The sequence below is a fragment of the Sturnira hondurensis genome, unplaced genomic scaffold, assembly GCF_014824575.4.
Source record: "Sturnira hondurensis isolate 20B ecotype Veracruz unplaced genomic scaffold, ASM1482457v3 Scaffold0005220, whole genome shotgun sequence".
Classification (NCBI taxonomy): domain Eukaryota; kingdom Metazoa; phylum Chordata; class Mammalia; order Chiroptera; family Phyllostomidae; genus Sturnira; species Sturnira hondurensis.
In genome coordinates, this window is record NW_028077851.1 from 475,956 (window position 1) to 501,440 (window position 25,485).

The 25,485-nt window shown below is 41.4% G+C and overlaps 1 pseudogene; it reads left to right on the top strand.

Moving 5' to 3' along the window:
• Positions 1-21,983: 21,983 nt before the first annotated feature.
• On the top strand, positions 21,984-22,686 carry LOC118987282 (pyridoxal kinase-like; annotated as a pseudogene).
• The last annotated feature ends 2,799 nt before the right edge of the window (positions 22,687-25,485 follow it).

Below are 25,485 nucleotides of genomic sequence, written 5' to 3' on the forward strand. Positions count from 1 at the left end.
TGTGGCCAACAAAAAGTTATGATGCCTTTTTACTAGACAAGAGGATTCATTGGCCATTGGCCAGTTTTGTGCCTAAGGTAGATTCCCTGGCATTTGGTACTGTATCCTGTATAGTCTAGGTGCATGAGAGGGTCAATAGGGTCTCCCCACCAGGGGACTGTACATTCCATGTTCGAATGGACAGGGCACCAGGAATCTGTAGCACCTGGGTTGACCCAGGTTGATCAGTGGATGAGATGAGACTCTTGTGATCCGATAGCACAGCAAGAACAGGTTAGGAGTGCTCAAGGCTGCCTGGGATCAGTTGAGCAATGTGGGCCAAATTATGAGAGGTATGACTCCCTGAGGTCTGGTGACACACCCTTGTCTACGTGTTGTGAGGGGAAACATGAGGGTCCTCACCCTATGTAACCTCCTCCAGGGCGTGTGGGCCAGTTTAGGAGTAAGATAGGTTCTGTGGGATGTGATAGTGGATGTTGAAGCAGTTTGGAGGATTAGGCAGCTAGAGGTAGGACTGAAATCACCTGTCCAAATGCTGCCTAATTATTGTACATTTTTTTGTGACCCTGAGAATGGCTGGAAGTACAGGCATATCAGTGCTTACTAGTGCCACTTTCTCCCTCTGCATGTTCCCCTCCACCTTATTTCCTGGGCTCCCAACAGAGGAGAGTAGATGATCTTCAGGAAGCTGGTGTTGGTGTCTGGGTAAAAATATCTGTGGTCTGTATTTTAATATCTTGTTCTCCTGAGATTATATTAGCTTGGATGTGGGACAGGCCAGGTGCTTTCTCAAAATGACTAATCAACTTCCCAAATATTCACATGCTTTGCGTGGGTCCCCATCCTAACCAATCCCTTCTTTCCCCAAGTGAGACTGACAGACCTCTTTGGTCTACACCTCCCCCGGCTCCATTTTGACTTCTGTGGCACATGTGTCTGCCTTCCCCTAGTGCCATCCCCAATCTGGTGCCAGAGAGCTTTTTTCTCTATCCAATTATCTTGCTAGCTTTTTGCGCTCAGGCCCTATCCATTGATATTTCTAGCTTTCCAGATGTTCAATGTAAGAACCTCCCCCTGCCACTTTCTTGGCCAGTGGAGGAGACTTCCTGGTGCTCCAGACTATCCACCAGTAACAACATTATTCTTTGCAAACTTGTGTCTGTAGTTTTCAAAGTGGCTACTTCTACCCAGTGCTTCCATAGCCGTAGGAGAAAGGTTCTTCATGGAGCTGGGTGCTGTAGGAGTCAGGGGACCAGCTGATACTGACTCCATAGCTGGCATGGGCTGTTGATGACAGGTGTGCAAAGCTCTTGATTTAAGTGTGTAGCCACTACTGTGGTCTTGGACCACCTTGAAGTGGAGTTCACAGTTGTCAGTGGCAAGATGGGTGTTGTCATCTTGTCATCTTCTTCAGCAGGAGGCTGAGAGCAACCCCTCCTGTATTCTTGGTGCTCAGAAAGTTTCCCTATCTTCGGTTTTCTTCATAAGGCCTCTTGAGACTGTTCAGTTGTTTTCTTCCTGGTTTGAGTTGAGATGCTTAAGGTGGGAGGAAGCTGATAGGTGCTTCTTGCTTCATCTTTGCCTTCACTTCCATGGGGCAGTAGGCCTGCTGCTGCTTCGTTTCCAAAGGTCTCCTCTCATAGCCTGAGATGGCCTGGGTCTCATAGAATCTGTCTGCCTGATAATGTTGTCCATGACATCTCCTCATTGTTGTGCCCAGGTTTCCCCAGTTCATTGTTGGCCTCGAGCTCCCACTTGTCATAGGCTCCTTGGCCTCCAGTGCCACCTGCAGCTACTCAGTAAACTCATCCTTGAGGCCACATGTGGCCAGGCCACAGACTGCAGCTCCTCATGAAGCTGTTTACCTGCAGGTGGTGCACATCTATGGCCAGAGCCCCTGGCATGGCCCCGAGCTTGGTAAGGCCTCCCAGGCCTCTGCCCCCCTTAAGCCTTTCCTGTCAGGAGGTAAGGGGGAAAGGAAGTGGCCACTGCCATTGCCTTCCCATCACCTGTGGTTCTCTCCTTGTTTTCAATTTCTCCTTTTTCTGCAGGTAGACCTTCTATAGGTTCCTGGTTAGCTACTTCAGCCCGTTTTCCCTTTGTTTCCCTTTTCCCTTTTATTTGCACTTATTTGTCTGAGGATTTATTTTTTTCTTGCTGCCTTTTTTGGCTTCATTTCCGCTTTTGCAGGAGCAAGTTTAGCTGACAGTCTCGCTGATCTCTTGAGCTCCTCCTTCGCTGCTGTAGGCCATGGACACCAAAAGCTTTTGCAAAGCTGGGCTGCCTGGCTGCTGCCACTTCGCCCCTATGCCAGACACTTTTATTTGAGTAGCAGTACTAACCAGTGTTTCTGCTTTTAAAGAGCAAATTTTAGGGGCGTTATCAGTAATTTATTGGAATATTATATAATTATAAAATTGTAAAATTTTTTTATTAAAGAAAAATATAGACTGCTATGAGGGCCCCTAACAAGAACACAGGATTTATTGTACACTGGGGTCAGAGTGGGTAAGTGAGTTGTCAGAAATCATTTTCCTAAGAGGGTAATTTTTTCTCTTATTTAAAAAATTTTTAAATATATTTTATTCATTATGTTATTACAATTGTCCCATTTTTATACCCTTTATTCCCCTCTGTCCTGCACACTCTCCTTCCACCAGCATCCCCCCCCCCCCGCCTTAGTTCATGTCCATGAGTCATACATATAAATGCTTTGGCCTCTCCATTTCCTATACTATTCTTAACCTCCCCTTGTCTATTTTGTACCTACCATTTATGCTTCTTTTTTTAAAAAAAGATTTTATTTATTTATCTTTAGAGGGGAAGGGAAGAAGAGAAGGAGAAAAACATCATTGTATGGTTGCCTCTCATGCATCCCCCGCTGGGAACTAGCCTGCAACCCAGGCAAGTGCCCTAACTGGGAATCGAACCGTGACCCTTTGGTTCGCAGGCCTGCGCTCAATCCACTGAGCTACATGTGCCAGGGCCCGTTTATGCTCCTTATTCCCTGTACCTTTTCCCCCATTCTCCCCTCCCCCTTCCCACTGATAACCCTCCATGTGATCTCCATTTCTGTGATTCTGTTCCTGTTCCAGTTGATTGCTTAGTTTGCTTTTGTTTTTGGGTTCAATTGCTGATAGTTGTGAATTTATTGACATTTTATTGTTCATAGTTGTGATCTTCTTTTTCTTGGATAAGTCCCTTTAACATCTCATACAATAAGGGCTTGGTGATGATGAACTCCTTGAACTTGACCTTATCTGGGAAGCACTTTATCTGCCCTTCCATTCTAAACATTAGCTTTGCTGGATAGAGTCATCTTGGATGTAGGTCCTTGCCGTTTATGACTTGGAATATGTCCTTCTAGTCCCTTCTTGCCTGTAAGGTTTCTTTTGAGAAATCAGCTGACAACCTTATGGGAACTACTTTGTAGGTAACTGTCTCCTTTTCTCTTGCTGCTTTAAGATTCTCTCCTTCTCTTTAATCTTGGCTAATGTAATGATGATGTGCCTTGGTGTGTTCCTTCTTGGGTCCAACTTCTTTGGGACTCTCTGAGCTTCCTGGACTTCCTGGAAGTCTACTTCCTTTGCCAGACTGGGGAAGTTCTTCATTATTTGTTCAAATTAAGTTTTTAATTTCTTGCTCTTCCTCTTCCTAAGAGGGCAATTTTGAGGCCCTGATGTCCATGTGGTTGTCACTAGGTAAAGAAATCCCTTGGGAAGAAGGCAGAATTGAAGGTCAGGAATCAGCATCCCAGAGGTCAAGAAGACAACAGTGTGGAAGGTCTTGAGACTCATCTGTACTAGAATAGCTGTCGTGTAGCCAAAACAACAAAATCACTGGTGTGGAAACAGAGTTTGCTACACATTTGTCCTCCCATAAGTGACCATATGGCACATTCAAAATTTGGTTTCTCAGTTCTCACATTCCATCAGGAATTCTTTGCCATGTTCAAAAAGATGTAACTAATGTGACCAGACATATTTGACATACTGTACATGACATATGTACCCTGGAAAAAATGTCTGGCAGTGAGATCATGTATTCTATAGAATAGGAGTAAGCTGGGAATGAGGATACAGTGTCATTTTGCATTAGAACCAAGTCTTCTGATGTGATTCTTGACCTTCTCTCTGATCAGTTTATGGATAACTATCAAAATAGTTTTTTATTTTCAATTGAAGAATGTGCAGCGCTATGTAATCAGACAACTCTTCTTTCTATCTTGTCCCTTATACTTGATCCTTGGATGTTAAGAATTTTGGATCAAATATAAAGAAGTTTTTCAACCACAAATTCTTGTAACCAAGAAGAATCAGATGAAGGTAATGAAGAAGAATGACCATGTTAGAGAAAAAATGTTTTTGTGCAACATTTAGTAGTTCCACTAGATGGTAGCAAACAATTATATTTTATACCTTTACTATTATTTATAAAATGTTTACTTCTAAAATTAGAAAAACAGCTCTGGAAAACTGAAAATTATATATGAAATGCTATTTCCTTTGGAGAAGGTTAAACATGGCTGAGTTCAAATTTATACCCCAAAAGTACTGATAAAACTTCTTTTCCTAATAAAGTAGTCTGTCTTCAGACTACTTTATTGGCATGAAAACTGGCATCAAAACACCTGTTCCAGGCCTGGTTCCTGGTGACGTTTGACATGTATTTGATAAAATTTTGCAGAAAACTGTGGGTCCTTTATTGACTATTTCTTCTCATGTTATGCAGTGTGTATGCTTTCAAATGATTCCCCCCCCTGGATTTCTACCTTTGATAGAACTTGTGATTTTGTAGTTATTTCTGTTAGCAATTTCTCCACTGTCCCTAACTTTAATATTGATTTTAATCAATCAAGTTAAATCATCAAGTTAAATTGCAAAAGGGAGTTCCCCTTTCCCCCTGTGTCTCCCTACCTCCCCCACCCCATGCATTGGCCACACTCTCCCCAGATAGGACACAACTATCTCCCACAGTTGACTTAATTTCTAACCACCATCCCTTATCACATTGCTAAACACCTTAAATATGGTTGCACCTATGTCAAAACTGCTGTGGGAACTCCCCTTTGCAAGGCCATCATGAGTGGAAATAGCTCGCACGGTCACAAACCAAAATGTTTACTCCACGATGTTCAAACATGGCAGGATAAACTTCTAGAAGGATGTTCAAACCAGACTGAGCCCTGGCTGGAAAACGTTCTCACCTACCTTCCTGTTAATGTTTAAATGAATGAACTCTTACATGCACCCCATGTGCCCCCACAAGTTATATTCTTGTACACACATAAATCAGCCGTAGGCATTTGATTGCCTAGGTAGTTGGAGGCTGACAGGGCAATGCCTTTGGATCACTTGGTATCCTCTTTTATTATAGTATCCTCAGAATGATACCAGCCACCCCTCCAGGTTCTGGGCTGAGGGAATAAAAAGGACCTCATCACTACTACATTACTGCCCTGATGAGAATTTCCCTATTTATGAAGATAACTCTCACAGCCTTTCTGCGGGATGTGACTTGCTAACAACAGGTTTTTCAGGAGATGAGGGTAATCACTTCCTCAGAATTTTATTTTCATGGGGTGGCCTTGGTACTGCGTAATTAGAAATAACGTGAAACCTAAACTAAACCTAAACATCGATCAAAACGCTCACTCAACCACCAGAGCCATTTCATCCCAGGAAACATCTTTAGCGTGTGGGTAGTCCTCACAATGGAGTCGCCCTTGATTATGTGCTCACAGCCTAAGGAGGAGTTTGTGCCATAGCCAGCACCTCCTGCTGTGCCGGGATAAAGACTTCCTCCGTAGGAGTAGAAACAACCAAACTCCTTAACCTTGCCACATCCATTAAGAGGCATTCCAGTTTTGCTTTTAGTGTCTGATGGCTGGTTAGGATTTAAATTTCCTGACGTTTTTAGCTAGCTCCCAACTGGGCTCAGAGCTATTTTAAGGTCTAGATGGCAAATTGTTTTGTTTCTTGTTCTTCTAATCTGTTCTGTATAACTGAATGTTTGAAACCTCCCACAAAAACTTGAGTAATGGTTACAGGAAGGATAGAAATGATCCATCAAGCCCTTGTATCCCTACGTGTTTGTAATTCATGACAGCTAGAACCTTTACTTGATGCCAAATACATTTTGTCAATTACCCATGATTTCTCTCATGGACTAAGTGCCATTGTTGTTCTTTAATGTTTCTCAAGTTGTTTTAGCTGCTTTTATAAGTGATTGTGAATTTTGAGTTTGCCAGATGCCTGAGAGTCCTCTTGTAAGCAAATGGCTCTAGTTGCTGTATTGGCTACTGCCTTGTCACAGGAGTCCCGCTGAGGGACTAGATGGAACCAGAGCAGGTAGCCAAGCCATTCTGGCACTGACACAGGACAGTCTGACTTGATTGATCATCAACAGTATTAACAGGTTCTGATTGAAAGGGGGGAAATGTGTACCTGAGGGGGGGGGAGACTCCTGGTGGCTCCTGGTGGCTAACTGGGCTCAGATTTTTAAAAACAGAGCTTAGCAACCATTTCTGCACAGGGTCCTCTCACACAAATTGCACTTCATAGAGAAGCCGAAACTGAGCTGCCTGCCTCTGTGCTGAACTACCTGCCTGGCTATGTTTCTGTCATCCATCTTCACTACGTTCCAAGTTGGGGAGTCTTGTTGGTGTTGAATTGGCACCAGCCACTGTTGGTTGACACTCTCTAAGGTACTGATAATCTCCAGCAACTGTGTAACTCCTCCTCCTCCTCCACTGGGGGCAGCGTTGAGTGAGCCACCCGTGCTGGGATCACTACTGGCCTGCCCACCAGCTCCAGCAAGAGCAGGACACAGGCTGCTTCCTGAGAGGTTCCCGCTCTTACCTGTCAAGCCCGTTTGGGTTACATCATGGCCCTTAAATTCTTATATATTTGTTATCTTGTAGAATCTATATATTATTATAAGTGTCCTGAAATTATTTCTGGAATGAGATGAGGTATAAACAAAATCAAAATGTTCATTTCCCCTCTGTATCCTCAGAGGCATTCTTTATTCCTAAGTTTTAAAAGAACACATTACAATATTTCAAAAACAAAATATAAATATTGGCTGAGTCAGAGTTATTAAATAACTTATGTATTTGTAAAATGTGTTCTAAGACCAGATTAGACCAGATAGGTCACAGAAGAGCACAACATAATATTTGAAAAGTGCTAGTAAATTACTGGATAGATTATGTTCTACAGGTCATACGTAAGTAAAGTTGGATTTCCAGTCCCCAAAATGTACGAATTTAAATTAAGTTTCATATAGAATACTGAAGTTATGTCAAACAGAGCCATTATAATTCAGTAGCCTAAAATGACAGAATAGGAAACTATTTTGTAAGAAACTGGGGACCTGGCCTGCAAGTCAGGCACATGCCCTGGCTGGGAATTAAACTGGCAAACTTTTGGTTGCAGGCCAGTGCTCAATACATTGAGCCGCACAAGCTAGGGCATACAGTGCATTTTTAAAAGAACATTATTAAGTACATAACATCACATGAGGAGGGTGGGAAAAATTAAGATGGTTTAAAGTTGGAAATACTAGTGTTTGCTTCCTTTGCTCTACTTGCAACTGGTAGGGTGCAGTTTGTATTTTCAACCAATAGGTGGCAACCCAGGCTTATTTTTGCGGTTGTGGCTTGGCGGCACAAGGGGACAGCTAGATGGCAGTTGTGCCAGAAGTCTTTTTTGTAGATGTTTGGTCCTGTTAACACACATGAAGGGCTTGCCATTTTACAGAGTGTTTTCACACACGGCCCTCCTGTGGTTCCATAGCAACTCCTAAAGTTACAAACAAGGTGGGGACTGTTAGTAAGCCCCGCATTACAAGAAGGAAAGAGATGAGGAGTTTGAACTTCAGTCCCCCTGGCTCTCTGGCTCACTTTGCTGACTACTTAATTGTGAATACTTAATGGTGGAAAGCTATGGTTCATACTCCACAGGATTTGAGGTCAATTAGAAGAAATAATTTATTTATTTATTCATTTTTAAAGATTTTATTTCTTTATTTTTAGAGAGAAGGGAAGGGAAGGAGAAAGAGAGGGAAAGAAACATCAATGTGTGTTTGCCTCTTGTGTGCCTCCTACTAGGGACCTGGCCCACAACCCAGGCATGTGCCCTGACTGGGAATCAAACCAGCAACCCTTTGGTTCACAGGCCTGGGCTCAATCCACTGAGCTACATTAGCCAGGGCAGAAGGAAGACTTTAGACATCTTTACAGTGTTACTGAATCATAAATTCAGTGGAAGATAGGTCACTGGTGGTTTGGGCAGTTTAAGAAAATCTATTCCGAAGTAGCGTTGAGATGCTGACTGAGCTTTGCTTTCCAGTTTTGACAGCCAGAGCAGAGTGAAGTGCTATGAGGAGCCTCTATGGCTGAACAGTATGAAAGCAGCCAGGCTCCGCTTCCACACCTGGTGTTATAGGGTATAATATTGGGTGCTGTTTCTCCAGTCTCTTTTTTAAAAAAATATTTTATTTATTTATCTTTTTAGAGGGGAAGGGAAGGACAGAGGAAAGAAACATCAATGTATGGTTGCTTCTCATGCATCCCCTGCAGGGAACTGGCCCCTGCCAGAAACTGGCCTGCAACCCAGGCATGTGCCCTGACTGGGAATCAAACCGCGATCGTCTGGTTCACAGGCCCGCACTCAATCCACTGAGCTACACCAGCCAGGGCTCTCTAGTCTCTTTTATCCACAGAGTTCAAAGCACCTCATTCTGGTAACACTCTATACAGTAGGTGGGGAGTATCGACAGAGCAAGCTAGGGAAACTGAGGCCAGAATGCCCAGCCTGGGGCTGGCCATGAGTCACCTGTGGGGTCTGGAGCTCAAGAATCCTGATGCCCAGGATGCTGGGCGAATCACTTGTCAGGGAGTGAGGATGGGTGCTGTGTTTTTGAAAATAGTACCAATAGCTGTTGTCATGGCTTTTGATGCCTACCCCATCATGGATGCCACGGATATCACCAAAGCAAACCAGTTGGAAAGAAGTGTCATTTAGAACTGTATAGGCTTATATCTAAGCACCCCGAGCATTCATTCTTTGCAGTCATGGAGTGGAGAAAGATGGAATAATCCAAAACTTTATTTTCAGGCATTTGTTGTGACAGTAAGGATGTTTTATCCTCCAGTAAATGTAACTTTGTCCACCTCCCACTGGTCGCAGAGTGATTGTCATGTTGGGGAAGGGATGGCACAATGCAGGAAAAATTAGATGTCCAGGCTCCAGGTGAGGTCTGTTCAGTGATATGAAATGTGTAGAAAAGAAGAAAGACCATCCTCCAGTAGGGCTGCAATATGGCAACTGTCCTTAAGATTTCTTAATTTTTAAAAAATTTCCTGATGAAAATAGCAAATTAAAAAATTTGGGAAATAAAAAGAAAATTAAACCCATAATCCTGTAACAAAAATATAATTTATAATAAAATTTACATTTAAGTTCATATTTTGTACATTTTACATGTACAAGGATAGTTATAGCATTCCTCTAATTGAGATATAATTGCTTTGTAATCTGCTTTCTTTAGTTGATGTAATTAAAATACAAAGATGTTTTTGTTTACATGATAATATTACATGGTATGACTAAAATGTTGTTTACCTACTCATATTCCCATGGTTAGCCTGTAAGTCATCACCATTTTTTTTGGTATTGTAAATAGTGCTATGATTAACATCTTTGTACCCAAATTTTTGAGCCTTTGACTTTTAACTTATAAAATCCTAGAAATAAAAAAAGCTGGTGTTTTAAAAAAAATCAGAATGCCCTGATTTTGCTAACACCTGTGTCCAAAGAAAAAGAGGAAAAGACAGTGGAGTAGCTTCCTTAAACAACAAACAGCAAACACAGCTGAGAACACATATTAAGATTATAGAGGCTTAATATTAAAACAGACTAGGGATTTAATACTTCTCTTCAATAAATATTTATTAAGCCCTTTTATGTATCACCCATTCTTCTAGGCTTCCTGAGGATGTGGCAGTGAACAAAACACATGGTCTCTGCCTTTGATGGAGCTTACATTTTAGGGGAGGAAATATTCAACACACAAATTAGTAACTAGGTATTTCATATGCTGCCACGCTGTTACGATGCTCTAAACTAAATAAAACAAGTTAAAAGGGTTAGTGGCAACAGTAGCTGCTATTTCAGATATGGCAGTTAGCAAGGAGGCATCTGTGGAGGTTCCATTTTTTCCACTGTTACTATGTTCTTTTATTTTAATGTATGTGTAAACATTAAGCAGGTTACATTTTAAAGCATTAAATCCTGATCACTTTCAGTGGCTTTACTTTAAAATTTTGAGTACTAGAAATACTGGAACACTTTGTAAAGTATGTGATTGTCTAACCGCTGTGCTGTATACCTGAAACCAATACAAAATATTATGGAAAGTAAAAAAAAAGTAAAAAATAAATAGAATTTTGAACTGAAGAGGAATACCAATATGTTGGAAATCTCTTCCTCTTCACACTTGTGTTTTGATCTTTTTTCCCATCATATCTTCTCTGGAATCTCCCAGCGAACTGCTGAGTGCTCTCTTTTTTGTCGTCCCCGGGAGGACTGTACTGGGGTGGAACCCTGATCTGAGGAAGAAAGGGAACCGTGTGGGCGCCCAGTGTGAGAGCATTGTCTTGATGGTTTGACTGGCCAGGCAGCTGCACATAGACTTTGATTCTCCTAATTTCTTCAGTAAAGCTCAGAAGTTCTCCAATTTTAGGGTGTGTAAGAACTAGTGTGTGGGTAGTACACATTACAGGGATGGGCGGGTGGGCAAAAGTAGGTTTATAGTCGTGAATACCTGAAACAGAGTTTATTATTGTATTATTTATTAATTATCGTATTACTTACTTGCATTACAACTGTATACCTACTTTTGCCCACCACTGTGTATCATTTGTATTGGGTAGTAAACTATTCGTTACGAGTAATTTAAGGAGGTTTCAAAAGTGTTTTTTACTATATGCAATATTTGCTTCACATGCTAAGTTTAGTGACTGAACCCTAAGCATACTCATTTCTAGGCCTAAAGACATCATTATGTCTTTAAGGCTTGAAGCTGCTGAGGTGGGGCATGGGGATTTGGGGTATTTGATTTTGAAGGGTAGGGGAGTTAGCAAGTACAGAGAAGAACAAGGTAGAAAAACAGCATTGCTGCACCACCCCAGAGATGGTGACCATTAATAGTTTGGTATATATTCTCCTAGTCTTATTTATAAATAGGATAAGAATGGATATATTTTTCTACATCCTGCTTGTTAATCTGTATTGAGTTACAAACCTTGTGTACCATCCCAGGTTCCTTTGACCATTTCCTTCCTTTTACCCTTTCGGTTAGTGTCCCACCTGCACTAGTCACCCTTCCTCATTGAGACTGAGAAGAACACCGCAGTGTGGGGTGTGGGGTGTGGCTCCCTGGGTACCTGTCCAGGCGCCATTTGCTATTACCGGGGCACGTCAGGGGAGATTGGAAGGAGCTAGTCAGATACATTTTTCCTCCTTTCCCAGATCTCCTCTGGAGTACTTTCAAGTGCAGGTCCTCCTAGTGAAGCTTCTAGAGAAGTTCTGTGTACTGAGTGAACACATCGAGTGAGCGGCCTGCTGTGTCTCTTCGTGGCTCCTTGTAAAGCAGTGATCATGCTAAGTAACGCATCAAACTGGGGGCTTTGCACCTTTCCTTACCTTGTTTTTTCTTTTTTCCTTGTTCTCACTGCCCTAAGTTTGTACCTCCCAAATAAAGGGCATCCTTTATTTCTCCTTGTCTCAGGTTGTGATTTCTACATGACCTTGGATAACGTGGAATGAGCACAAGTATATATTATGTAGATTTTCTTATGTTAATGTTTGGCATCTTATAAATTATCTCTATTAAGTATTATTTTAATACCAAAATTGTTTGTGATTTGTGGTGATGGATCTTATATTCAACAAGTGGACAGTCAAATGTATACACCTGTGTGACCAGCATTCCAATCATATATAGACTATTTCTGTCACTCAAGAAAGTTCCTCTTTGCCGCATCATTAAATATCATTCACTAATACCTTAGCCATAATTACTCCCTTGTTGAAAATTCAGTGCTGGAACTGGAGTTTCAGAGTTACAGTGAAAAGAATAATAAATTATGAATAGTGAAACATAGGTTTAAGTAAAATTGTCATTAAAAATTAGCTAGTGACCTTGAGAGAGTCATCAAAATGCTTTGGATCTGCTTTATTGTACATGTCACAAAAGGGTCAAATTAAATAACTCTTATTGTTCCTTTAATGTTAATGTAGCAAGCCTTGGCTGTCCTTTGGGGAAGCTCCTTCTCTTGTTTACCTCATGAGTATAGTAGCTGGGTGCTTCTTTTTTTAAAAAAAATGATTTTTTATTTATTTATCTTTAGAGGGGAAGGGAAGGAGAGAGGGAGAGAAGTATCAATGTATGGTTGCCTCTGGTGCACCTCCTGCCGGGAACTGCACCCCCTGCTGGGAACTGGCCTGCAACCCAGGCATGTGCCCTGGCTGGGAATTGAACCACGATACTCTGGTTCGCAGGCCCGCGCACAATCGACTGAGCTACACCAGCCAGGGCCTAGCTGGGTGCTTCTTAAAACAACTCCATTTGTTCCAGAGGTCACCATCAAGAGCCAGTTTGGCCACCTTATATGGAAACAGTGACCTTACATTTTGTGTTCTACCCAGAGTGTAGGTGACTATTGCTATAGCTTCTCTCGGATGTGTGGGGGGTATCCTTCCCACCTCACCTCTTTGGATATCTCAATGAAATGAGAGTAACCCGTCACAGAATCAGTGGAAGTGTTCCTTGGGCCATAGCAACATGATTTGCTACTTTGTCCCTTTGCAGGCTTCCCTTTGAGGTTGTGACCACTGAGGTGAGGGTTTGTTTGCTTGGGGATGAAGTAGGTATTGAATGATTGTGTTTCCTTTTGACAAACAAAATAGAAATTACCCAAGACGGTAAGAACAACTTTTTTGCAGGGCTCACTGTTTAGTATATGTGTGCCTGTGTATTGCACGAGCGTGTTCAGAGTACAAGGAGGTACTATGTGGCTTAGAGGTGACTCTGGTGTGTTAAAACTCCACTTCCCAAGCACATTCATAGTTCTTTGATAAGATTTTACACCCCCCCACACACTTTATTTTATTTATAGCTAAGCTGTGAAAACAACCGTCTCATTTTTCACTCAAATTTTTAAAAATAAAATAATTAGGATGGAACTATAAGAACTTGGCAGCAGTTTCATATTTGCTTGGACTATCTATGTAAATTGATTTGAGTCTTGTTCATGTTCTCTCAAAGAATAAATTCTTGGCCATTTTAGTGCATAGTTTAGAATTTCATGTAGATAGGGCATTTCTACTATAATTTGGTTTGAAATGACTCATACTAGTGGAAAAACTTTAAATAATGTTCACTTATGAATACCTAATTTGTTACTTTTTTAAGAGAGTCACAGGCATTCATGAGATTTATCATTAGCTGCTGTTTCTCTTCATGACTGGGATTCTGAACTATTAATATTTTTGAATTAAGGAAGAAATACTGAAATGCATAATCTCCAATAGTTTGATCTGCAGAAAATGATAACATTCACTTATGTAAACTTCCACAGGAGAACAGAACATGAGTGCTTTTGATATATACCACAAAAGTAGTGCTATTTGCACTGGTTTATAAAAATTCATTGGTGCCCTTAGGAAGAAGACCTGTGTTAACCTTTTTGGGAGTATCAGTTTTTAGTTTGTGACATTTTCTTGATTTCTAGGTAATTATTGTTGTGCTTCTTATATGTTCTCCAGGTAATTTTTCCAGTACATGGATTGATTTGCCCTGTTTAGTTATAGTGCAGAATCCTAGTTTATTTGCAGGATAATAGCCCAGATTAAGTGGGGAGTATTTTCCTACAACCTAGAGGAAACTAACTAGGCCACAACTCATGTAAGCTGTGACCTTGATTTCTACCTAGGGAACAAGAAATATTTTCCTTTGTCACACAAAGGGATTCAGAAGGGAAAGGAGAGGAGTGCATTGTTCTGATAGATTGTATCATTTTCCCCAATGCTAGCTCCTTTACTGATGAGAAATTTGTTCTTCATCGCTGGTATTTGACTTGCTGTGCCCAGCACCTTGAAGACAGAGTTTACAATACCACATCATTGACTTTGGGCTTGGACATCTGATGTAACTTAGCCAATGGAATGTGGGTGGACATAATGTACCCTGCATATGAGCATCACAAAATTTCATCATCTCTTGTTATATCTTGTGCCATTAAAATGGGTCTGTCCCAAATAGGGGTTGCTCCTTCAGTTTGGACCTCAGAATGGAAGCACATGTGGAATTGCAACAGTGTGCCTTGCAGGTGCAAACACATAGTATAAGCAAGAAATAAATATTTTGGGGATCTTTTAATTTTGGAATTACTTGTTCTTTAAAAAATAAGTTTATTTTGTTTGGGGTGTGTGTAGAGAGTTCCTGATACGTTTGTTTTTTTGTTTTGTTTTTCGTGCAGCCATATGTTGACATTTAAAAATTTTAAAGGAATAAAAAAGATACATGTATAAAAACCCCTGCAAAATTACATGCCCTGGCTTGTGTGGCTCAGTAGGTTGGGCATCGTCTTGCAAAGTAAAATGTCACTGGTTCGATTCCCAGTCAGGGCACATGCCTGGATTGTGGGTTTGGTCCCCAGTTGGGAGCACATGTAGAAGACAGCTGATCTGTGTTTCTCTCTCAAACATTGATGTCTCTCTCCCTGTCTTTCTTCCTCCCTTCTCCTCTCTGTAAAATAAATCAATAATTTTAAAAAAAATTTTCAGTATTACAGAGATTGGCAAGAACAAATCAAAGATGAAATCTCATAAAATTTTAAAGTTCTGGCATGAAGGTACCTTCAACCTTTTGGTGTGTGAGACGATGCTCTAACCAACTGAGCCACCTGCCGGGGCTTACTCTAGCTTTCTTTTGATTAACACTTGCACGATGTATTTTTCCTATACTTATGCTTTAACATTTTTCTATCTTTAGTTTTTCAATATTATCTTTTGATTAAAATGTAGTTTTTGATTAAAATATACTGCTTTTAACTAAAATGTTCTTTTTATTAATGTGTTTTATCTAAGAATGTCTTTTACCTGGGATATTGGATTAATTTACATTTAAAGGAATTGATAATAAGTTTTGGTCTTACTCAATCATCCTATTTTGTACTTTGTATTTCACTCTTTTATTGCCTTATTCTGGATTGAGTACTTTTTAAATCATTCAACTTCTTTCTACTTGTTTCAAAAGTTATGTACTTTTTTCTTTTAGTGGTATCTTAATAATTTCAGAATGCTTGATTTATTAAGTCTAAAATTAATAGGTACCTTGCTCTGACTGGTGTGGCTCAGTGGATTGAGCACTGGCCTGTGAACCAGAAGACCACTGGTTTGATTCCCATTGGGACACGTGTTTAAATTGCAGGCCAGGGTCCCAGATGGGGGATGGGGGCATGTTTCTTTCTCACATCAGTGTTTCTCTCCCTCTCTTTCTCTCTTCCTTTCCCTCTCTCTAAAAATAAATAAATAAAATCTTTAAATTTAATAGGTACCTTTATTTTTCTTTTTTTAAAATATATTTTATTGATTATACCATTACAGTTGTTCTATTCCCCCCCTTCATTCCCCTCCACCCGCACCCTCCCTCCCCCACCATTCTCCCCATCTTAGTTTATAACCACGTGTCTCAAGTTCTTTGGATTCTGTATTTCCCCCACTATTCTCGCCCTCCCCCTATCTCTTTTCTACCTACCATCTATGCTATTTTCTGTGCCTTCTCCCCCTTCTCCCCCTCCCACCCCCCTGTTTCTAACCCTCCATGTGTTCTTCATTTCTGTGGTTCCACTCCTGATCTAGCTGTCCTCTTGGTTTGCTTTTGTTTTAGGTGTGGTTGTTAATAACTGTGTGTTTGCTGTCTTTTCACTGTTCATATTTTTCATCTTCTTTTTCTTATATAAGTCCCTTTAGCATTTCATAGAATAAGGGCTTGGTGATGATGAACTCCTTGAACTTGACCTTATCTGAGAAGCACTTTATCTGTCCTTCCATTCTAAATGAAAGTTTTGCTGGATAAAGCAATCTTGGCTGTAGGTCTTTGGATTTCATGACTTGGAATACTTCTTTCCAGCCCCTTCTTGCCTGTAAGGTCTCCTTTGAGAAATCCACTGACAGTCTGATGGGTACTCCTTTGTAGGTGACTGTCCCCTTATCCCTCGATGCTTCTAGGATTCTCTCCTTCATTTTGGTCTTGGCTAATGTAATTCTGATGTGCCTTGGTGTGTTCCTTCTTGGGTCCAACTTCTTTGGCACTCTCTGAGCTTCCTGGATTTCCTGGAAGTCTATTTCCTTTGCCAGACTGGGGAAGTTCTCCTTTATTATTTGTTCAAATACATTTTCCACTTGTGGCTGTTTCTTTCCCCCTTCTAGTACCCCTATAATCCGGATGTTGGAACGTTTAAAGATGTCCTGGAGGTTCCTAAGCCTCTCCTCATTGTTTTGAATTCTCATTTCTTCATTCCTTTCTGGTGGGATGTTTTGTTCTTCCTTCTGGTCCATTCCATTGATTTGAGTCCCAGTTTCCTTTCCATCACTATTGGTTTCCTGTGCATCTCCCTTCATTTCAATTAGTTTAGCCTTCATATGTTCCTCTAATTTGTGACTTTGTTCCTCTAATTTGTGACTATAATCTACCAGTTCTGTGAGCATCCTGATAAATAGTGTCTTGAATTGTGCTTCTGAGAGGCTGGCAATTTCTTGGTCGCTTAGAGTTATTGGCTCTGGGACTTTGAGTTCTTCTTGCACCATCTTTCGGGTTGTTCGTGCCTGTTCCATAGCAGGATCAGAGCCCTAAAGTGTTCACTAGAACAGGGCAACTAAGTCACTGGGTTGTGACGCTGTATGTGGGGACGGGGTCAAAGAGGGACTATGGCGTCCTGTCTGCCGCCTGACGCCAAGGCCCTCACTGGTGCCGCAGTTGCTGCCGTCACCAGGCCCACGCGTTTCATCCCACTGCACGCGAGTGTGCCACCGCCGTCAGCCCTCGCCCCCTGGGACCTGCGTGGTCTGTCTCACTGTGCGTGAATACGCACCCGCGGTCTGCCCTGCACCCCAACTGGTTCCCGTCTGCCTGCGCGCCTGGGTCGGGGGCCCTGTCCTGCCCGACCCTGCTCGCTGCTGGCTCCGCCCCTCTTACCGTCCCCGTTGAACGGTTAGATGTAGTCGGACTTCCATATAATTCAATTTTCTGTCCTTTGGTTGTGTCTTTGTTTCTCCAAACCTTTGTTGTATTCAAACTTGGTTGTGGGAGAAGGCACAGTGTTTCCACCTATGCCTCCATCTTGGCGGAAGTCCGGTACCTTTATTTTTCTCCTGGACAGTATAAGAGTCCTAGAACACTTTGAATTTCCTTATTTGCCTTGTTAGTTATAAAGTATTCTCGCTTTGTATCTTAATTATATTTAATCTCAAGAATCTTATTATTGTTTTCTTTAAATAATATTTTTTGATTTGCTTATATTTCTGCATTTTTGGTTCTATATTCTTTGTTTCATCTTAATCCTTTCCTTTGGGATTTTTGTTTTTGCTTCAAATACGTTCTTCAGAATTTTCTTTTTTTAATATATTTTATTGATTATGCTATTACAGTTGTCCTATTTCCCCCCTCTTTATTTCCCTCCACCCTGCACACCCCCTCCCACCCACATTCCCCACCTTTAGTCCATGTCCATGGGTCATTCATCTAAGTTCTTTGGCTTCCACATTTCCTATACTATTCTTAACCTCCCCCTGTCTATTTTCTACCTACCATTTATGCTACTTATTCCCTGTACCTTTTCCCCCATTCTACCCCTCCCACTCCCCCACTGATAACTCTCCATCTGATCTCCATTTCTGTGATTCTTTTCCTGTTCTAGTTGTTTGCTTAGTTTGTTTTTGTTTTAGATGTGGTTATCAATAACTATGAGTTTGTTGACATTTTACTGTTCATATTTTTGATCTTCTTTTTCTTAGATGAGTCCCTTTAACACTTCATACAATAAGGGCTTTGGTGATGATGAACTCCTTTAACTTGACCTTATCTGGGAAGCACTTTATCTGCCCTTCCATTCTAAATGTTAGCTTTGCTGGATAGAGTCATCTTAGATGTAGGTCCTTGCCTTTCATGACTTTGGAATACTTCTTTCCAGCCCCTTCTTGCCCGCAAGGTTTCTTTTAAGAAATCAGCTGACAGCCTTATGGGAACTACTTTGTAGGTAACTGTCTCCCATTCTCTTGCTGCTTTGAAAATTCCCTCCTTCTCTTTAATCTTGTGAAATGTAATTATGGTGTGCCTTGGTGTGTTCCTAGTTTGGTCCAACTTCTTTGGGACTCTCTGAGCTTCCTGGACTTCCTGGAAGTCTACTCCCTTTGCCAGATTGGGGAAGTTCTCTTTCATTATTTGTTCAAATAAGTTTTCAATATCTTGCTCTTCCTCTTGTACCCCTATGATTTGGATGTTGGTACGTTTAAAGATGTCCTGGAGGTTCCTAAACCTCTTCTCATTTTTTTGAATTCTTGTTTCTTCATTCTTTTTTAATTAAATGTTTCTTTCTTCCTTCTGGTCCACACTGTTGATTTGAGTACTGGTTTCCTTCCTGTCAATGTTGGTTCCCTGTACATTTTCCTTTATTTCACATAGCATAGCCTTCATTTTTTCATCTAATTTGTGACCACATTCAACCAATTCTGTGAGTATCCTGATTACCAGTGTTTTGAACTGTGCATCTGATAGGTTGGCTATCTCTTCGTCACTTACTTGTATTTTTTTCTGGAGTCCTGATTTCTTCTTTTATTTGGGCCATTTTTTTTTTTTTTTTGCTTGGCACACCTGTTATGTAGTAAGGGACAGAGCCTTATGTGTTCACCAGGGTGGGGCAACCCACATGGCTGTGTTGTGACACTGTATGTGGGGTAGGGGTCTGAGAGGTAACAATGCCACTTGCTCTTCCCTCTGCTGGATTTTAGTCACTTGCCCTGCTGCCCACAATCAAATTGGGCCCTTCTCGTGCTGATTCCTGGGTGGGTGGGTTTGTGTACATTCTAGAACCATGTGGCTCTCTCCAAGGAACTCTCCTATGAGGCTGGGAGCTTCTCCTGCTGCCATCTCAACCCTCACAGGTGTTTTCAGTCAGAGGTTTGGGGCTTTATTTCCCCACACTGGAACCCTAGGTTGTGCAGTCTGTCTCACTCCCAAGTTGTTCCTTCTGGTTTATCTGCACGCAAAATGTGGGACTGCCCACTTCTCTAGCTGCTGCCTTGCCAGGTCCACCAGCCACCGCCTTGCTGCAAGTCCTCTCCACCTGGCTGTCCGTGTCTGCCCCTCCTACCGGTCTGGGTGAATGTTTCTGCTTTAACTCCTTGGTTGTCAGACTTCCATACAGTTCGATTTTCTGTCAGTTCTGGTTGTTTTGTGTTTTTAAATTTGTTGTCCTTCTTTTGGTTGTGTGAGGAGGCACAGTGTGTCTACCTATGCCTCCATCTTGGCCGGATGTTTCTTTAGAATTTTTTTTAGTGAGATTCTTTTGGAGGCAAATTCTCTCCAATTTTGTCTGTCTTAAAATATCTTCAGCTTACAATCAGTAGTTTATAATAGAATTGGTTCTTCTTTCCAGCAAGCTGAAGATATTCTCTCCCCCTCTGGTTTCCATTGCTTTTGTTAAGAAGTCACTTTTCAGTCTATCACTCATGTGAACATAATCTGTTCTTTTTTTCCCCACCACTGGTTGCTTTTGAGATCTTCACTTTGTCTTAGGTGTTCTGTAGTTTTACTATGATGTGTCTGTGATCAAGTGCTTTTATATATCCTGCTTGGGACTCACTGGGTTGTTGAGTCTGTGGATCTTTGTTTTTTATTCTCAGCTATTGACTTTTCAAATTCCTATTCTTTCTTTTCTCTACTGGAACTCTAAAGAAATACTAGACTTTTTCACTCTGTACTCTATATAGAGTCTCCTTAAATACTTTTATTAATTTTATGTTTTTTAAAATTTCTGTGCTACATTCTGGATACTTTCTTCCAAACTATACTTCAGTTTACCAAGTTTCTTGCTATATATAATCTGATGTTAAATTCATCCATTGAGTTTTAAATTTTGGGTTGTAGTTGTTATTTCTATAAGTTCTTTGGCTACATTTGCAAATCTCCTTTTACATTTTTTATGGTTTCCAGTAAAGATATTTTCAACCATGTCTTTTATTTATTTAAGCATAGTAACAATAGATGTTTTAGGTGTGTGTATTATGATTCGTTTCTGTATTTGAGTTCTTCGAAGCCCTGTTTATATAGTCTCTTATTTCTTCTTATTCTTAATTATGATATCTTATGTTGGGGGGGCTTTGTTATTATTTATATGTAATATGCCTGCCATACCCACAGTAGTTAATATGACCTTTCCTGATTCCTGAACATAATTGGATTGGGCCAATTCATGATTTCTCATATCTTTTTATTCCTGTTGTTCCCTCTTGGTTTAGTTGACATATGGTAACTTTGTTCTAATATCAACAAAATTATGAAGATGAGAAATACAGGGTTATAAGGGATTTTGAGACAGTATTTATATAATCCATTTACCTCTGACACATATGAGTTATATGCAGAGCAGCTTTTACCTTATCCAGTTATTTATTCAGTAATTATTTACATTAAGCAAAAGGTAGCAATGGTGAAAACTTAAAATGCTTTTTGAATTTTCATGGTGTTGCTCATGACAGATAGTTTCATCATGTAGTGTTTCTTCTGGGAAATTTTCATGCTGACCCTTAAAGAATATCTGTAGGATCTGATGATGCAACTTATAATAAAAAATTAATTAAATTGAAGGTGGGCCTTGCTGTCTCCTGTTGGAAGGGCCGCTGACTGATGCTAATGCATTATGAAATAATAAATAGAAGTTGGTTTGCTTTTATCTGTCAGGGTCTTGGCATGTATTAGGATTAATCAACATATTACTCCTATGTGAACTTCATTTCTTTGATTACACATTGTATTTACTATCAGTAACAAGTCATGATTTTATGTTAATAGAGAGTGATATCATCTCCTTTTTTCCCTTTCAGCTATCAAATGCCTCATTTGGGAAATAATGCATTGTAGCATTTGTCACATCCATGCCATTACGGACATGACCCAAAAGATGTAAATTTTACTTTTGCTTATCTTTAGTTGACCACAACATAAACACCTGGAGCCACACCTAACTGCAGAACAGCATGGGGGTATTTTAAATTTGGGGAGGGTATTATCCCAGCTTAAAATCAAGGGTTCTCTTACTGTGAGAGAAGGACAATTGGAAATGCCTGTCATAATATTACTCATAAGTGTATTGCTTCTGAGTACTTGATAATGCTTCCTTAACAAGCTCAGCCCTCTGGACCACTGATCACTGTAGTATCCAGTCTGTTTCCCCTTCATCCTGAACCAGTTGGTGTGCTTTCCCAGTACCTCAAAGCAAAATCCTGTCTTGATTAGTAACCATATCCGTAGACTGAGCTGAAATTGGGAGACATGGTTTGAAACTCATCTCACTTCTGTTCAAATTTTGGCTAATTGTAATAGAAATTTAACTTGTGCTGCAGTTCTGGTCTTAATGTGAATAAACCAAAAATGGTTAATATTACCATTTTTCTACACTATGTACACAGGACAAATAATAAGCTGAACCAAATAGAAAGTATCATGCTTTACTTATGACTATTTAGTGAATAAAGGGTATATAGATTAAGAAAATGTCAAGAGAGGCCCTGAGGTCACAGGCAATTGGCCTGGCGTCAGAGCTAGGCATCTGCACTGATTGGGCCTAAGTGGAGCCCTAGTCCTACCAGCAAGACACTGATGTTCACGGTCCCGCGCCACCCTGGCAGGCCAGCATGAAGGAGGACTGCCGGGAGCTTTCCATCCAGAGCCATGTTGTCTGAAGCTATGTGGACAACCAGATGGTCATGAGGGACAAGTCCTTCCTGGCCATGGTGGTGGACATTGTGTATGAGCTGAAGCAGCAGAACTTCTGACTGGTGTATGTGTGTGATCTGTGAATGGGTGACAAGTGGAAAGGAGAAGGCTCTATGCACGGTCCAGGGATTTCCTTCTTGTTTACAAAGAAAAGGTTGTGTTGACTGCAGACATGACTCCCCACCAGTTCGGGGATGAGTTACTGATTGGCAGAAAGATCCACCGCCAGGAAGATGCCTTAGTGGTGATGGTTGTACTGCACTTGATGGGCCCCAATGCCTTGTTCATCACCAGCTCTGACCTGCCTTTCCCGATGGCTCTGTGGCGACAGAAGACATCCACATGGACACTTATAAGGTGGATGCTGTCTTTGATGGCACCGGAGACCTCTCTGTCACCATGCTCCTGGTGTGGACACACTAGCACCCCAACAATCTCAAGGTGGCCCGTGAGAAGACCATGGTCGCCAAGCACCATGTTCAGAAGCACATCATCTAGTATGCAAAAGTCGGGGCTGGGGAAGGGCAGAAGCCCTGCCTGGCTTAGCTAGAACTGAAGAAGATCCAGAGCAAAAGGGACATCGAGAACCCAAAGGTTGTGGTCCAGGCCACAGTGCTATGAGGGCCTCACATGCTCACCTCCTGACACATAGCATGTTCGCGTCTCCATCTTTGTCCCCATGAAAAATGTAATGCCTGTCTTAGAGTTGTGATCGAAACTTGATATATTTTTTCTTTCATGACTGTCCAGCACCAACTGGTCTTAATTGTGAAAATGTGCCAGCTGTGTCTTTTAAAAATAAAGTGATCACAGAAATTTGTGATTTGGAAAGCCAGCTTCCCTGCCTCCACTCCCAGGCTCTAGGCTTCTGGAAAACTAGCTTTGTGGTCACCCTTAGAGGGCATCCCCGTCTGCTGGGGTGGGGTGGGGTGGAGTATGTGATGGGAGGGACCACTGCCCCTGGAAAGTCACATTGGCTCCCCCTACTGATACATCCCTGTCCAGTGGGGGCTGGGTCTTTGGTGGGAGGGCTGTGTCTGTCTAGCTCTGAGAATAAGTTTGGTGTTAACCATTTGCATGTGGGCGAATTATGCCAAATAGCTTTATTGTCGATCTGACCTTTCTCTCTTCCTTCCTGCTTCAGGATTTTAGTTTGATTTTGCTGCTTGCTACCAAGCATTTCAGATATTCTGCTTCTGTTTCACTAGATGGATAGGTTAATGCCAGCTGGCCCAGACACACACAGGCCTGCATAGTCACTTTGGTGGGGACCTTCTCAGGACCTTGAAAATTCAGGTTGATCCACAGATCTCATGACTATCAGTGAGACAGCCCTGTAACCCGCTAGAGTCTCTAGGGACCTGCTGAATGAGGAGCAGGGAGGCCGGCCAAGGGAGAGCTGGTTCAGGGCTGAGGGAATCTGTGGGAAGATACCACATTGGGCTCCTCAAGGCAAAACTCAAGTACAAAAAGTTTATCTGGAGGTGAGGGAGACATTGGTAAGGGGCTGGGGAGGTGAGACGGAAGAGAAGGAAGCCCAGAACTCTCCATTGTGAGTGATTAGTGCTTCATCTCCTGAGAGAACTCTAGGAAGCAGAGCTTTCCTCCTCATGGGGGAGGGAGCTAGGATGTTTATACACCACCTCGCAGAAGTCATTGGTTGGGGCCTTCTGGGAGCAGAGTTGGTGCCAAGTCTGGCCTGCTGTGTTAGCAACAAGGTAGACTTTGGTGGCTGGAGAAAGCCCTTAGGCACAGGTGTGCAGGTTCTAGAAGATGGAAAATGGATGGCATGCAGTGAGTTGGTAAGGATTGAGGTAAGCGGATGTGGGCTGGGCTGCACAGATATTAAGGGAAAGCTCTTTCCATAGTAAATGAAAGTGCTCTTGCTATTTCAAAGATGGAACTGATGCATAGAAAGAGCACAGTAGAATAATTCTAAAACTCCATTAGAAATATAGTAAGATAGAAAGACCTGGCACCATGGGTTAGCATTAGCAGTAGAATGTCCTCCTCCTGCTGGTAAAACACTTGATAGAAGATGGTACCTTCCTGTGGAAACACAAGATGGTGCTGTTCTCTAAGTAGAAATCTACAACTAGATTTTTTTTTTTTGATGCTAATCTATTATTGCAGTTTAGCACACAATTTTAAAACAGTTGGGCTTCAATCAATCAAAAAGTATTTACTGAACACCCATTAAGTGTAGAGTTGGGCCTGAAATATAAAGAAAAATAGTATTAAGAAGAGAGAGAAAGCAAAGCATAAAACTGAAGCAGCAGTTTTCCAACTGCCATCAGCCTAGATTTTCCCTTTAGTGAACCTTTAGAGAATTTCTGTGATACAGGAATTTTATTTTATCATGAAACTACTTTGTATTAATGTAAAAGTATTTACTCTCAGTTTTTGACTGTATTATTTCTTCAATGTGATATATTTAGTTACTGATTAACTTTATGGTGCAATTAAAAACCGTGTTTTCTGTAAAATACTATTTTAATATCCTCGTCAAATATACCCTCCCCACGAACCTTTCCCCATTAAATCCCACTAGCTTTAATTACTCCATACTTCTGTTATTACCCCAAGTCGCTCTAGGGAGCCCTTACAGCGGTGCTTCTTAAAGTTTCATGTACATAACAGGCACCTGGGGATCTGGTTAAAAACTCCATTCTGAGTCACTGGCCTAGGAATTTGCATTTCTAATAATCTCCCAGATGCTGCTGCTGCTGTTCCACAGACCACACTCTGGAGTAGATATTTCACTTGTAAATATGGGAGTTGAATGAGTTTTGCCATGGTTGGAAACATGTTTTTATTTTAATTTCCTGTAAGAAAAGTTCTTTCTTCCTTTGTGACTCTTCCTCTACCTTCAACCTCCTTTACCCCTGTCCCCACCATGCGCTTCTAACTACCTGCAGATTGCATACAGTAATCACTCAACAGAGGCAGGTGATGATTGGGAAAAAACAACTGGTTCTTTCTAAAACACGGAATGTTGGATAGTTCTTGTTTGTCCCATTAGAGTTATTCTGCTTTTGTCTTTACTGAGCTCTTTGTCCTGGGATGCTGGCCTATATAAAATGGATCTCATCACAGCCTTCCCTTGTCCTCCGGCTTCCAGGTAGACTCGGCCCATGGTGGCCTCAAAAGAAGGTCAGAGAAAGAGTGAGATTAGGAATTTATCCCCTGGCTCCCTCCCTGCAAGTTCACCTTGAGCCGGGTGGGACCTTCCTTTACACAAACTCTCTCCTTTTGAGTCCTGGAAGCTGCTCCCTTCACCCCTCCCTGTGGAACTAGCGGTTGTAACAGCCCCTGTATATTATTAGCCCTGGGCTACCTGTGGTTCCTCTGCATCTTGCCTACACCTTTAAACATAAGAGTTCCTTTAAAAATAAATCCTCAAACTAACTTAATTTGAGT